This window comes from Pyxicephalus adspersus, chromosome 4 (genome assembly GCF_032062135.1).
Source record: "Pyxicephalus adspersus chromosome 4, UCB_Pads_2.0, whole genome shotgun sequence".
Taxonomy (NCBI): Eukaryota; Metazoa; Chordata; class Amphibia; order Anura; family Pyxicephalidae; genus Pyxicephalus; species Pyxicephalus adspersus.
In genome coordinates, this window is record NC_092861.1 from 107735305 (window position 1) to 107749543 (window position 14239).

The 14239-nt window shown below is 36.5% G+C and overlaps 1 protein-coding gene across 2 annotated transcripts in view; it reads right to left on the bottom strand.

Moving 5' to 3' along the window:
- Window positions 1-14239, bottom strand: part of LTBP1 (latent transforming growth factor beta binding protein 1) — a 210704-nt gene that overhangs the window by 163296 nt on the left and 33169 nt on the right. The window lies entirely within an intron of this gene.

A 14239-nucleotide genomic window follows, 5' to 3' on the forward strand; every position in this document is an offset into this window, starting at 1 on the left:
GAATTGCTCTATAATTGCACCAACTGACAAAAATGCTGACACCGCTGCAGCGAGTATTATTGCAGCCACCGACAACATTGTAAAGGGTAATTCTTACACTGGACTTTTAGTATACACTTGTTTATGTACTATTATAAATGTATTGAAATTATTGATTTTAAAAGCTTCACTTTAAGGCTGGGTCTACATAGACGTTTTTTAAAAACGCATGTAAACGTTTCTATTGGGTTTATATGAGTTTTTATGTACTTTTATTAGCTTTTTAAAGCTTGCCTTTAAAATGCTGGAAATTGCCTATGCCGCGCTTTCCCGCGTTTTTATCATGTTTTACCGCGCTTTTAACTAACCTGCATGTTAAGTGCTCAAAAACGCGGGGAAAAGCAGGTAACCATGAGGAAAACGTCCCATTGAAATCAACAGAAGTGTTTACCCGCGTTTTCCCATGTTTTGGGGGGTTTCCCAGTGTTAACTCAGTGCTTTAATTCTTTAAACGTTGCAAGCCACGTTTAAGATTAAACAATATCATGTTTTTTATTTGTATATATTTGAGATATACCAGAGTAAAAAAAAGACTACACAGGATTAAATAGGATTCGTTTTTATTTTTGTTTTTAGAAATATTGAGAGTGCTCAGATGAGCAAACTGTAACCATGTACATATTACTGACAGGTTCATCTCAGGACTCTTTTTAAGAGAATGCAAACACAATTCTGGTTTTGTAATCCTATCACACATTTGTAAGCCAATAAGGAGGTTTGGTTTAAAAACACAAATAATAACCCTGCACAAATGGCAAGTATCCTACTGCTGTACTCTGTCCCAGAATCAAAGTGTTCCACAACACTAGAAAACTGTTAGGCTGGACTTTTAAACACTGGGACACATGCTTCTTGAATTCCTTTTGGAATTTTTTTTTAAATCATATTAACAATATTGTGGTACAGTAATAGGAAGAAGCCCAACAGCTAGTGTAAAAGGATTTCCCAGTTTGGGATACAATATTAAAGTCTTCCAGTAAAGTGGAAGGGTTCAAATTTATGTCAGATTTTGTTCCTGTTTCTGTGACACCCATACAAGAAATTTGGTTAGTGATTGTCAGAAGAATACACGAAAAAAGACCCTGACAGTAATATAAACATTGTAGAAGGTTCAGACTCTTCCTAACTGAGCACACCATGTTCCCTATAACATCCTGTTCTGAAAAAAAAACCCTAACAGCCTCCTTAACACTTCCACACACTATTAAAAGCAAAATAAAATGTTTTTTAGCTGGAGTTTGGCTTTAAACTAGAATTATAGACAAAATGTTCAAAACAGATTTGAACACCATTATACCTTACAAGAACAAAACCCTGTTTAAAACTACCTAAAATGCTTAAAATTACTTCTACTACTTTTTTTTTTAGATGCTCCAAGAAAGTGGTCCCCAACCCCAGGCCGTGGACCGGTGCTAGTCTGTGGCTGGTGAGTTGGGGGCCCCAAATGACAGGAGGCAGAAGCGCCAGCAGAGGTAGTGCCGGTGGCCCACCTTACACTGCTCTAAAGAAGACAGTCTGACAGCAGGAGCATGGGCAACTCTCCTCACACTGCTTACCCAGGAGCTGCTGAGAATAGCAGAGTAATGTATGTAAGGCTTACACTTCTCTGCCATTCCCAGCAGCTCTGCCACCTGACAGCACCCCAGCTCTCCTAATCTCAGCTAGTGTGCTAACAGCAGGGGGAGCTACTGAGAATAGAAGTAGTGTAAACTGTACATATACCGGCCTGCGGCAAAATTATATTCTATGTTACCGGGCCCTGCTGTCAGAAAGGTTGGGGACCAATGCTCTAGGATAAAGATGCTTGCAAGGGAGGAAGCTTCATGATGACAGCTGCATTGATTGTAAACAACAGATTCCTGAATTATTCTATAATATTCCACAATGCATTTAGAAATATGCATATGCAAAAAAAAAAACAAAACAAAATTCCATTAAGTTTGAGTTGAAGGAATAAACTGCTATAAATCAATGAAGTGTACTGAGGAAATGTTTGGTAGTTAAACGTTTATGAAGACTAACTTTTTATGGCTTTACCTATTTTAAATGCTGCTCTAGTTAATGTTTAGGTTGATTTTGCCTTTTTCCTTATAATATTCAGGTTGAAATGATTCAGGAAATTATTCACATCTACGCAGAGTTTCTTCTGATTATTTTAGTTTTAACGGAAGGAAGCCAGATGAAACTTATCTTCAATCAACTCTACACAATTTTTCTTCATTGTTATTCAATATTGCAACTTACCATGTAAATGTTTCAGACACCTATGGATAAAGGCATCTATAAGCAGAATAAGTGTAGAAATGTTTTGCTTTTCCAGTTTTAACAGGAAAAAAAGTCACTTTTATTGCTGTTTGTGTTCCAGCTTGAACAGAATCATCCCCAAGTTTTACAGCTGTCATTGGAATAGGAGACAAGAACAAATCAAATGTATTGTTCTGGAAAATCTGTTAGGTGATCTCAACTTCTAAATAATTTATGAACAAGTCCACATACATCCCTCCAGTTTTCACCTTCTACAGAAACAAAGTCGAACATTTTGCAATTTTAATAATATAAAATTAGGTCATTTTTCACAAACCCAAACAAGTAATGCTCCGAGGGCCTATTTCAACAGGCTCTGGGCTTTTGTCACTAGGTGTGCATTTGACATCGGTCTGAGATGCTACTGGGATCATTTGGTGATAATGTTTGGAGTTTGGAGGTTTTCGCCATATTAATGACATGTAACTATAGTAGGGACATTAGATTGTGAGCTTCTTTGACGGACAGCTAGTGACGTGACTATGGACTTTGTACAGCGCTGAGTAATATGTTGGCGCTACATACTGTGTAATAAAAATAATAATAATAGTCTGGGGTCCTACTGAAATAACTACAGACACTGACAATCTTCTAACCTGCATTTGGCCTTCTTTTAGGCTACATCAACCTGCTTTAAGCTCCCTTTGTGTTGCCAATAACTTTTATGGATAGAGAAACAATTCTCACAACAGAACTTTCAAACTTTCACAGTATTTTGGCTGTTCTGCTTTTCAGTCTACTAGTGAACAAGGTGAATTCTTGAAACATGAAGTCCCATTGTCAGTGGAGAAAATAGATGCTGGGAGTACTCTAACCTGGCAATCCATATTGATTTCATAACTATGCATGACATGGATAACCTTGATGAGGTTTATTGGAAGTATAAACATAATATTAATTTTTACACTAATTTGTAACTACCTGGGATACCCAAAGTCTCCAATACAATTTTTTTTATACTTAGCAGAACAAAAATATATAGAACACCAAACTGACCAGAAAAAAAAGAACTTCTTTTAACATCAGTGCTACTTTCTGCCTCAATACTCTAACAAAGTCATCCTGTTAAATTATTTAAAAAAAAAAAAAAACATTGCTGTGATGGACAAAGCACTCAGACTAATGTTTGAAAATGAAAGAAAACAGCAAGAAACCAACTTTCAATACCTTAAATAACATGTATACCTATAAATATGTTGATTTCAGAGGTATAAATACCAAAGCCATATTCGGAGCTCAACTCTGTCTCTGAGTTATTCACCCTCCTACTTCCAAGCTTGGGAGGAGAAGCTGGGATAATCCCTGGACACAGAACAAAAAAAAACAAGATACCTACCTTGATCCATAAGTCGTCTATTAGTAGGCATGGAATATAAAATTTGGTCCTGTTGGTATAAGACCTGTGAGAAATTGCATAGCCCATTCCCTTCAGGATCCAACCTATGCTGGCGGTGCAGGCAAAAATGGGACAGTATGTTACATTAGCATATCAGACCCGCGGATCCTGGTTTCTCCCTACTGCAACATAATACCCTATTGGAAAAGTCTTACAAAGGCTCCATTATTAGACACCTCCTCATTGCGGCTAACTCATGTACGCCACTGTGCTCAAAAACCACTTCACCACCAACAATTTGGATATGGCTGCATAAAGTAAATGACATTATATTGATGGAAGATTGCATGACACGTGTTGATGTGTTGATCTTAGAGTTATGTGCCTTACTTGAACTGCCCTTGCAAAGGATGTTTCTGCTGTTTCAGGATTTATATTAAATGACCATTTCAAGCCATGCGTATTGCAGTAACTTAGCTACCATAGACTGACAATGCCCTTTAAAGTGCATTCCCTACCATTATAGATAGTTTACCTATATTTATTGTATATTTAAAAACCCTGAAATAAAGAATGTTTAAAAAATAATTACCAAAGCCAAACAAAGTTTCTGGAGACAAAAAGTCTGATGAACAAAGAATAATATCTCTCCAAAAAAGATGGCTAATATGCAAGTCTGGTTCATTTTCAGTCATGTCCTAAAAATGTTTTTCCTAAAAAGGTAAAAAAAAAAATATTTACATGCTCTCTACTCCGATGCTATAGAAGGATCTAGAAAATTGGCTGGATGGACATGGTGGTGAATATAGACACACTACAAAGAGAAAAGTAAAACTACTTCTTTTGGAAGCAATATGGAAAAGAAAAGGCACACTTTTAGTCAATAATGCAAGAAACTTGACTGCAAAGGGGCAATTCAGAATTGTGCAATAGAGGAGGGTATAAAAAAATGAAATAGATAAAAAGAACCTAGTGGTAAAATACAAAGTCAGATAGAGAGCAATAGTGGAAGCAACATTCAAGTTTGGAAGTTCACCAAAGGCTGCAAGTGCCCAGAGTGGTGAGAATAGATAAAGAAATATAAAAACCATGTGTTATATTTTGCAATGTTTTTTTATCAATATTGTTTGCCATGTGATATGATTTTGATTCAGATAATGCACGTATTGCATATTAATCTTATGATTTATCCAAGTGGCATACACACCAATGAATGGATTATATTTCTAATGATGCTTCCAGACTACTAATATATACCCTGCAAACTGCAGTGTTTGTGGAATGTGACATTACCCACACTTTTGCAGTACAAAATGATAGAACTGGAATTCTACTAACATAGGCCAGTGCTACTGTGATCATCTATATCTCCAATAACAAAGAGAGGAACAGTGATTGGTTATTTGCTCAAATGGCATGTCATTAGCTTACTTTTTTCTTCTTACTAAAAAAACAAGCTGCTATCTTATAAATATTGGAGTTTCAGTTTCAAGCACACATCATTATACTGTAAATATATGAGATTAATGTTTTTTAAACTTTTACTTTTGTCTTTTGTATGAAGTTCAACTTTAAACCCCAACAACTGATCTGAATGAAAAGGGAAGGGACAGAACCTTTGACAGGTTTGTAAACCAGCGTTTCATTTGGGGAGATCCCACTAATATTTTTAACATTGTGACACTAAAACAAAAAATGAAGGAAATGGACGTTACTAAGACCAATACCAAGTTGAGCAATTTGTGCTTACAGTTTTATTCTGTTTAAAGCTGCAGACTCCGGATAAACTCTCATCCAAGCATCACAAACCTGTAGGCATGTATAATAAGAATGAAGCAGCTGAAGGAAATGCAAAGTTAGAATAAGTGCTTATATTGGGATGTATGTTTTACATTTTCGGAGAGGTGTAGTTTGGAGCTTGTCCCTCCTTGGTCTTTAATTTTGATTTGGTCAAAATTCAAAGCAGTCCTATACTAGAATGAAAAAATCAGATACTCAGTGCCTGCATGCCTGTGTCCCTCATGTCTACTGTATTTAAACAGAGTGTGTTTCTGCCCTTGATAGGCATATCTTACCATTGATTATTTTCAGGTCATAGTGTAACAATTTGGCATTTCTCTAAAGGAAGAAAAGATAACTGTATTTATAAGACTTGTATTTTCAAGTATTTTCTGTTTTTCAAGCTCCAGGGTGGAGTTGGGAAGTCAAGGCTCTGAAATGTGTTTATTTTGGATAGATTCTTGTCACTACTAGCTTTTTTAAACTGGTAGAAATTACTAAATAGAATACCTACATCAAATGTAATCTGCTGTTTTGTGTGAACATTATGCTGGTAGTTGTTTAGGTTGGGGGTTACAATTTAAGATGTCTAAACTCAGGGTAAACCCAAGTTAAGAGTTAGGTACAGGTGTAAGACTAAAGATTAAGGAGGGATTTTTGATAAGGGCATTGGTTGACTTTTTCAAAAACAGAAGCATGGCTGACAGTGTTGTGTTTTTCTCACAATTCCATTTGCCTGGCTATTATGCTCACTTACCGGCTTTTTTACTTTCAGAACTGGAATTAGTATGCAATTCTGGAGTGAATTCAATACCCTCTGTCTGCATAATTGTTATTATTTAGTGCCCATAACCAGGCAACTAACATGTGTAGGCTGAGAGGACAGCTATGGGTGTCTTCATATTTTTCTGATAAAAGATTTATTTTAACTTCTGAATTGAGGTCATTGATTACTAAAAGTAGATCAGAGAGAAGAGAGATCATTTTTAAAACTACCTGTTCATAACCGAATGTTTAACAGAGAAATGTGAGTTCTGTAGTTTGTAATTTGTAAACTTCTGTATGTTAAACATATATGAACATATTGAACATATAGGCAAGCTTAGCAAAAGAGGAGGTTAAGTTTAAACTAAAATTGTATGGGATCAAAGATATATATTAACTAGTACCAACAAAAGATAACCAATGTGAGCCTGTGGAAGGAATCTGTTTTACAGTGTAGAATGCACACACAGCAACAAAGGTTTTCATATCCTTTTAAACAGTTATGCCACCAAAATGTAAATCATGTGTCTTCTCTGACATCACACAAACATGTTGTCCAAACAGAGATGATGTATAATTAAATTTTAGGCTCAGATTCACTTGCACCTGCAACAGAAGACAATACTCTGATCAATTCTAGGTTTTATGGTTTATTTAAAAAAATGAAATATTAAAAGTAAAAAGCACTTTTGATATATAGGGCCCAATTTATTAAAGCTCTCCAAAGCTGGAGAAGATACACTTTAATCAGTGAAGCTGGACGATCTAGAAAATGTGAAATTGATCTGGTCCAGAATTTAAAACATTTGCTAACAAATAGCAAATGAATTTTAAGAAATCCATTCCAGGTTTGTTGGATCACCTAGCTTCACAGATAAGTGAATAAGTTTATGGTCTCCAGCCTTGGAGAGCTTTAATAAATCAGGCCCATAATGTGAAATATTCTGTCACATATGTTATTCAGTGTTCTTTCCAGCTCCTTTTAGCCGCACTTTTTAGTTACTACCCGGCTGGTTTTGGGTTTTTACTAAAAAGTTGGGGTACAACATAGGGCCTGCCACCCGCCTACAATTTCTTCCCAGCCGGCTTAAAAAAAAATTCTTGGTGAACACATTACACTTTGCAAACATAAGTGTGCATTATTTTTTAAGGTCAAGTAATAAACACAAAGGAGTCTATTTTTATTCAGCTGAATTCACCAAACATTTCTTGGTGGAGAACCAACTGCTGCCATAGTTGGCTCAGTTGGCTTAGTGGTTGGACTTGCAGCACTAGGGGCCCAAATCTTAGCTAGGACTCTGCACAGTTTGTATGTTCCGTGTTTGTGTGGGTTACCCCAAGTACTATGGTTTTTTTCCCACATTGAAAAATTTGCAAGGTAAGTTAATTGGCTTTCCCTCAAAACTGGCCTAAGACTGTTAATAAGTATAGTATGGACATTAGATTGTGAGCCCCTTCTTGAGACAGTTAGTGACAGGACTATGGATTTTGTAAAGCCTTGTATAAAAATAAAATAACCTGGTCGCCTCTATTATAGTGAATTTGAGACTCACTGCTTTATATATAGATGAGAGATGGTCAGTGAAAATTAAGTATAGATCAAGTTAATGTAATTGGCATAACAATGAGGTTTTCTGTATCTTATTGACCACGTATAAAATAAATTCCACAGTGTAAATAGAACACACTATTGGTTATCACCGAATACAGAAAAAATACAGTAATACATTTTTAGGGAAATATTTAAAGGTGAAATTTAGGAAAATGTAAAACAATTTCTGCACTTCACTGCTCAGCTTTTACTAAGTGTAGTTTTAAAAAAAGCACAATAAATGCAAGGTTAAGTGCAGTAATATAACAGAAAATTACAGCAATAAATTACCACTATAATTAGTGTGATTCTAATAATTGTTCCCTATGCTTTTATTATTGTTTTCAGGACTCCTGCTTATATAATAAAAACAAATATTGAGAATTCTTGTCAATTTGTGACAGAAAAAGACCTTCCCTGACATCTGGAAAAATATTCAGCTCCTATAGTTTTCTGCCAAATAGATCTCATGGTATAAGAGGACTAAAAAAAACAGACACAACAAGCCCCTTTGACCTACTGAAATAAATCTCACACCATAGATAATAAAAAAGTCAGTGACTTCCACTTGGCTCTTGTAACTGCTCTGGGTGCCAGAAAGCTAATGGCTTTAGCACTTGATGGTCCTATTTACTTTTGGAGTTGTGTATTTTTCTCAGAAAACATACACACTGCTGCTGTTTTTCCATGTAATTTTCTACAACAGGGTACGTTGTCCATAGATGGTGAGGTGTTGTAGGTGTCTATGAGATTTGCCATTCCTTGTGATGCCCACAACATGTATTAGGTACTGCAATTTTAACTACCAGCCTGGAATTTAATTGATTGAATCACTGTATTTTTTGGCTAGTAATTTGAAGTGTAAGCTATTACATTTGCATGATTCATTGCACAAAGAATGGTTCAGCAAGTGACCTGATGTCTGCGATTTACTTAATTGTGTCATACATTATATACATGGCAACAAGCATGCCAAAAGTTCTAAATATGCCTGCAATTAGACCTTTTGATGGGTCTAATGATCCCACTGGTATCACAGTGTGCCTCACAAAAAGAAAAAAAAAGGTTTTCCTTTTTTTTATCAGCAAAAATGGTTCTGTCTGCACTGGAGCTCTACTGAAGTTCAGGACATGATAATGAAGGTTTAGAATGAGGGAAGATACAGATGATGACACATCCATAAACAGGTGAGCACTTTTGGCCAAGGGATTCCAATTTTAAAAAGATATGTTTACAAAAGCTGTACAAGGATGAGGGACACAACTAACAGTTAAAATTTATGGCCAAAAGTATGTGTATACATCTCAAAATTATAAAGTTCAAGTGCTTCCAGTAAAGCAGAATACAGCACAAAAATATTTTATTATTATTATTACACAGTATAATATTATTAATATTATTACACAGTATTGAATAGCACCAACATATTGACTATGGACTTTGAAAAGCAGAGCTTTTCAAAGTCCATAGTCATGTCACTAGCTGTCCCTTGAAGGGGCTCACAATCTAATGTCCCTACCATAGTCATTCATTAACACAGGCTAAGGTCAATTTTTTGGGGGGGATTTAACCCTATTTACCTATTTAATTAACCTAACTGTATGTTTTTGGAATGTGGGAGGAAACCGGGGTACCCAGAGGAAACCCACACAAACACGAGGAGAACCTGCAAACTCCACGCAGATAGTGCACTGCAAAGGCCAGAGTGCTACTGCTGAGCCACCATTTTAGATAATTTTGCATGTCCCCAGATTTCACAACAAATCCTACTGAGCACCTTTAGTATGAATTGGAAAGCGTATTTTAAGCCAGGTCTTCTAATCTTACAACAGTACCTGATTTCAAATAATCAAAAGTTACCGCTGACATCAGAAATTTACAAACTTTTTTAAAAGCTAGTTTGCTACTCTTAAAAAAAACTGGCGTCTTAGGATTCAGATAGAAAAGTCAAAGAACACTATATACGAGTGAGGGGGTGCTGAGAATGTCCTGGCTTTGCTCCCTTTCAGATAAAATAAACAAATGAGTGTCAGGGCATATGACAGCTTACTATCTTGGTATGTAACCGTGCAAATATCAGGTCTTAACCGTTTTTTCTTGTAGTGAGAAACTGTTATGGCAGAGGCACAAGCAAGTTTCAAGTCGTTGGAGTTACGGGCCATCATGAAGTTTTTGTTTCTCCAGGGCAAGTTAGCAAAGGACATTCACACTGAAATGTCACAAACACTAGGGGAGAAGAGTCCTTCCATTCACTTGAGAAACAAAAAGTTCATGACGGCCCGTAACGACGTGAAACTTGCTTGTGCCTCTGCCATCACAGCTTATCATAGATAATATTGTGGTCGTTTGTCTCTAAAATGTCAGGTAAAGTGTTAAAATGGCTCCAGGGAAATGAAAGTTAGGACTTGTTAATAGGTTTTTAGATAAGAAACCAGGTTCTTTAGGGCCCTGGAGCCAGCAAAGGGAGTTAAAGGGTGGGTTCCTTGGCCCAACCCTGATTCTGGGGATATATTCACCTGCACTCAGATGCAAGGTGAGTAGTAGTAATCAGTCAGAGGGATCCAGGCTAAGAGAGAGCCAGTGTGTTCCAGGCTGAGAGAGAGAGAGAGCCAGAGAGATCCAGGCTGAGAGAGAGCCAGAGGGATACAGGCTTGGAGCCAGTGTGTTCCAGGCTGAGAGAGAGCCAGAGTGTTCCAGGGAGGAGCAGGAAGGGGCCTGAAAATCAGCTAGTGGGGAATAAAGCTGGAAGGAGGTTGCTATTTTGTTTTTTTGGACTGTGGAAAACCCAGGCTGGGGTTTGGACCCTTATGAGAGTCTGGAATTGGACGTATCCAATTCCAGACTCGAATAGACTTTGGACATTCACACCTAGGCTGAAGTAAGCCACTGTGTTATATTGTTTTCCTGAGTTGCTGAAACTAAGCGGTTATGTTTAGCTTTTCCCCAATAAAAGCTGGTGTTTTGATAAAAAGCGTGCTGGCTGCAATCTGAGTTGATCCCCAATTTTCACAATATATGTATATATAAAATAGATATATGTTTTTTTCAAGTTTTGCATGTATGAATGCAGGTAACAACTACTTCATAACAATTTGTAGATAGTGTACCTGTTTTATTATTTATAGGGCCTTGTGACAAAAAGATGGAGGAATGTATTTTCCATACCAATCACTTGATTTAGAATTCTAACCTTTAGGCTAGAATCTGGCTGCCATGGAAAACACAGGCAATGTGCTTTCCATCTAACCAACCGTTACTCCCAAAGCCTGTTGCACATGAAGCCCAGGATAGCAGGTTACCATTTGAGTCGACCTCTTTATGTATGAATTGACATTCTAAATGTTCGTTTAAAATATTTTAATACTAGCAATTATTATAAAAGTTTATACCGCCAAGACATTTGGCATTCCAGTAGCTACAGTTGTGCTTTTCCTTTGAAAGATAGGTCATAAACATTATTTGACATGTTGGACATAATCCATGTCTCTGCATCTTTTCAATGGCCTTTCTGTTGTTCCTTTTGGGGAAATGAATCTATTTTTATTGCCAAGCTGGACTTGTAGAATCACAATGCTTGCTGAGGTGGAATGTTCTTTAAATTCTTGTTTGTAGACAAGATGACAAGATGAATAAAAGTATATTAATCAAAAATGTAGGTATTTTCTCTTTGCTGACTCAATATAGCAGTTTTCACAAACTATGCGGGATCATAGATATTTGCTTGGTACAACAGTATGCAAAATAAGAAGTTGTTTTCTATTTTAAAACGTCTTGCATTTTTAGGTGTGGAAAGATTATTGTGGAATTCAAGTCTAAAGAAGAACATGGATGCTAATGTAAGAAGCCAATAAACATGCTTTTCATATAACAAAAATGGTACAACAAGGTAAATGTTAACAAATTGGGCTCACCATCTACATTTTTACTAAGTTTTCTCTGTCCTTGCATTTAACAAACGCTATGTTTTTCTATTGTGGGAAAAGATTAAAAAAAAGCTGTGGTGCTCAGTAGGATCTCCTTTTGTTGAGGATAGGAGGCATAGAGCAGTGAAGAAATACCAGGGTAAAAAAATAGGGAATAAAATAGGCAACACTTCGCTTATTGTAAAGTTTTATGGAAGATAGAACCAACAGCACATGAAAAGATTTGTTGCTTGTCTTGAGTAAGGAGGCCCTTGGCAGAGAAAGGACCGGGGTGGGTGATCTTTCTTCTATGGCCTATGATGGCAACATGGTCTGCTATACCACAAGTTCCATAACTAAGTTGTAAATGCCAAATTGTGCATTCCCACCATTCACCCCTAGCACAGGGCAAAACCAGTTTACAAATTTTAAGCAATACTAAAGTTCCACTTGCAAAATTTTCAAACTGTTTGCTATCTTCTTAAAACAAAATAAACAGTAATGCCAGGAATCCCAGCATCTGCCAGGCATGTGTGCAGGAGTTATATCGTCGTTGGCCTGGCCAATCAGGCTGCTAAAACATCAGGCAACCAGCAAGAAAAGAAGATGGCAGGGCCTGTGACAGAACAAGGAAAGGTGAGCATATTTAAAATAATTTACATTGGCAATGTCTATGTTATTGCAAAAGGGACATTGTCTGTTCCTTATGCAAAAAAGGACCTCTCTGGTTGTAGTTTTTTTAAATTTTTACAAATATATTCCAATTTAAGTTGGTGTTTTAAAAGAGGTAAGGGATATTAGTGGGGGATGTGCTGCAAAAGTCTAATTTTGTATGGAGCCTAATTAATGTAGAAGAATGAATGCAGTTAAAATGAAATGTTAAGTTAATATAAATGTGCTTGAAATGAAAGAATTTGAGGTTCAGTGTACTAATGTATTAAATTAATACTACATTGGTTGATGAATGTTGTGTGATTCATGGATGCCCATGGACCATTTGTCTAGAGAGGGTAATGAGTATAAGGTTTGTAATCCCGGGAAGTATGCAGTAATTTCAGTACTGATTATTACAGAATATACTCAAATTTGAAGTAATCAGCATTAGAGGAATATATGTTTAGTGTTTAACCTGTCAATAGATATGTAATTCTCTTAGGGTTTATGCCCATCTGTCTAAAGACAGGGCATGGCAGACAGGTGACTTTCATGTTTAATAGTTTGCCAGTACAGATTCCTGCATTGCCCTTTCCCCTTAAATTTACTCACAAAGCAATCCATATACATAATTATCTTTATCTGGTGAGAAAGGTGGTTATCTAGGAATGTACTACCTGTCTGTGCTGAGCAGCGGAAATGTGAAAATTACAAAAGTAGCTAAATAAAATTACAAAACAGTAAAGCTATAGGCTTTTAACTGGATACCTAGCTGAGAATCTGGCTTTAATTCTGTTAAAAAATTGTAAATCTTAGACATATATTTGAAATTCAACATTTCACTGAAGAAATTTTCCATGTGAAAACTTTCCAGCATGTATACGAGTGTCTTGAAATATTTAAGTGTCTAATATATACAAATGTATCATTCTGGCAAACTGCTAAGTAAAAGTCTAGCTAAAATGTAATGTAGAATTGAAACTTGCTGTGCCTTGTCTGTAACCTAAATCCCAAGGCAAAAACATAATGACTGAGAAATATAAACATTTTGTGGCTACAACCTTTTACTCAGGGGAAGTCTGAAAAAATGGGGTCACAATTTCAATTTAGCTGAACGTGGCGATATGACATGTTGTTAATTATTGTAATTAATGTAGCTATTCTGCAAACAATGTACTGGTATATGATGTACAGTAATTAACCTTTGCGGAAATGTTTCCCAGTGAATCAACAGACGGCTTACTAGAAAAGACTTGGCTGTGGCCAATGGCATGCACAGACAATTAAACAACTGTGTTGTACAAGGTGCAGACTACAGAAGTGCATCAATAAACTCTGTAATGCATTGCAGAACACCCAACGGTGTTCACTATCCTATAGGGTGAATATTCCTATACATGTGATGCAACTCAGCACAAATTTATAATTTTACCCTATGTGGCACTCATATCCTCTTCTGAGCTGAAAAGGCCTGACAAAGACTGCAGCTATTGCCCCAGATTTGGGGTATTTACAAAGGGTAATGAATAGGTGAGAGACATTCCTAAAATTTGTTGTTTAAAAAGTTAGAAAACACCTCTAAAAGAGAGGGAAGGGGACAAGCTGTCCATCTTCTAGAAAGGTGATTATTGGAAAGTAAACTGGTCGCTACAAAACTTTTTGCCATGTCTTCAAATAATATTAGCTAGCCACTGAGAGATCTTAGCCTATCACAGGGAGGGTCTGCACTCGTGTTAACAACAGGAGATAAAAAATTCTGTATTTTGGAGCAAGTTAGGCCAGCCTTTGTCCACATTAGACACTATAGGGAGAAATATGCACCTAAGATTATTCCTTAACAATTGTTTGTGGAGAAAATACTATCTTGAT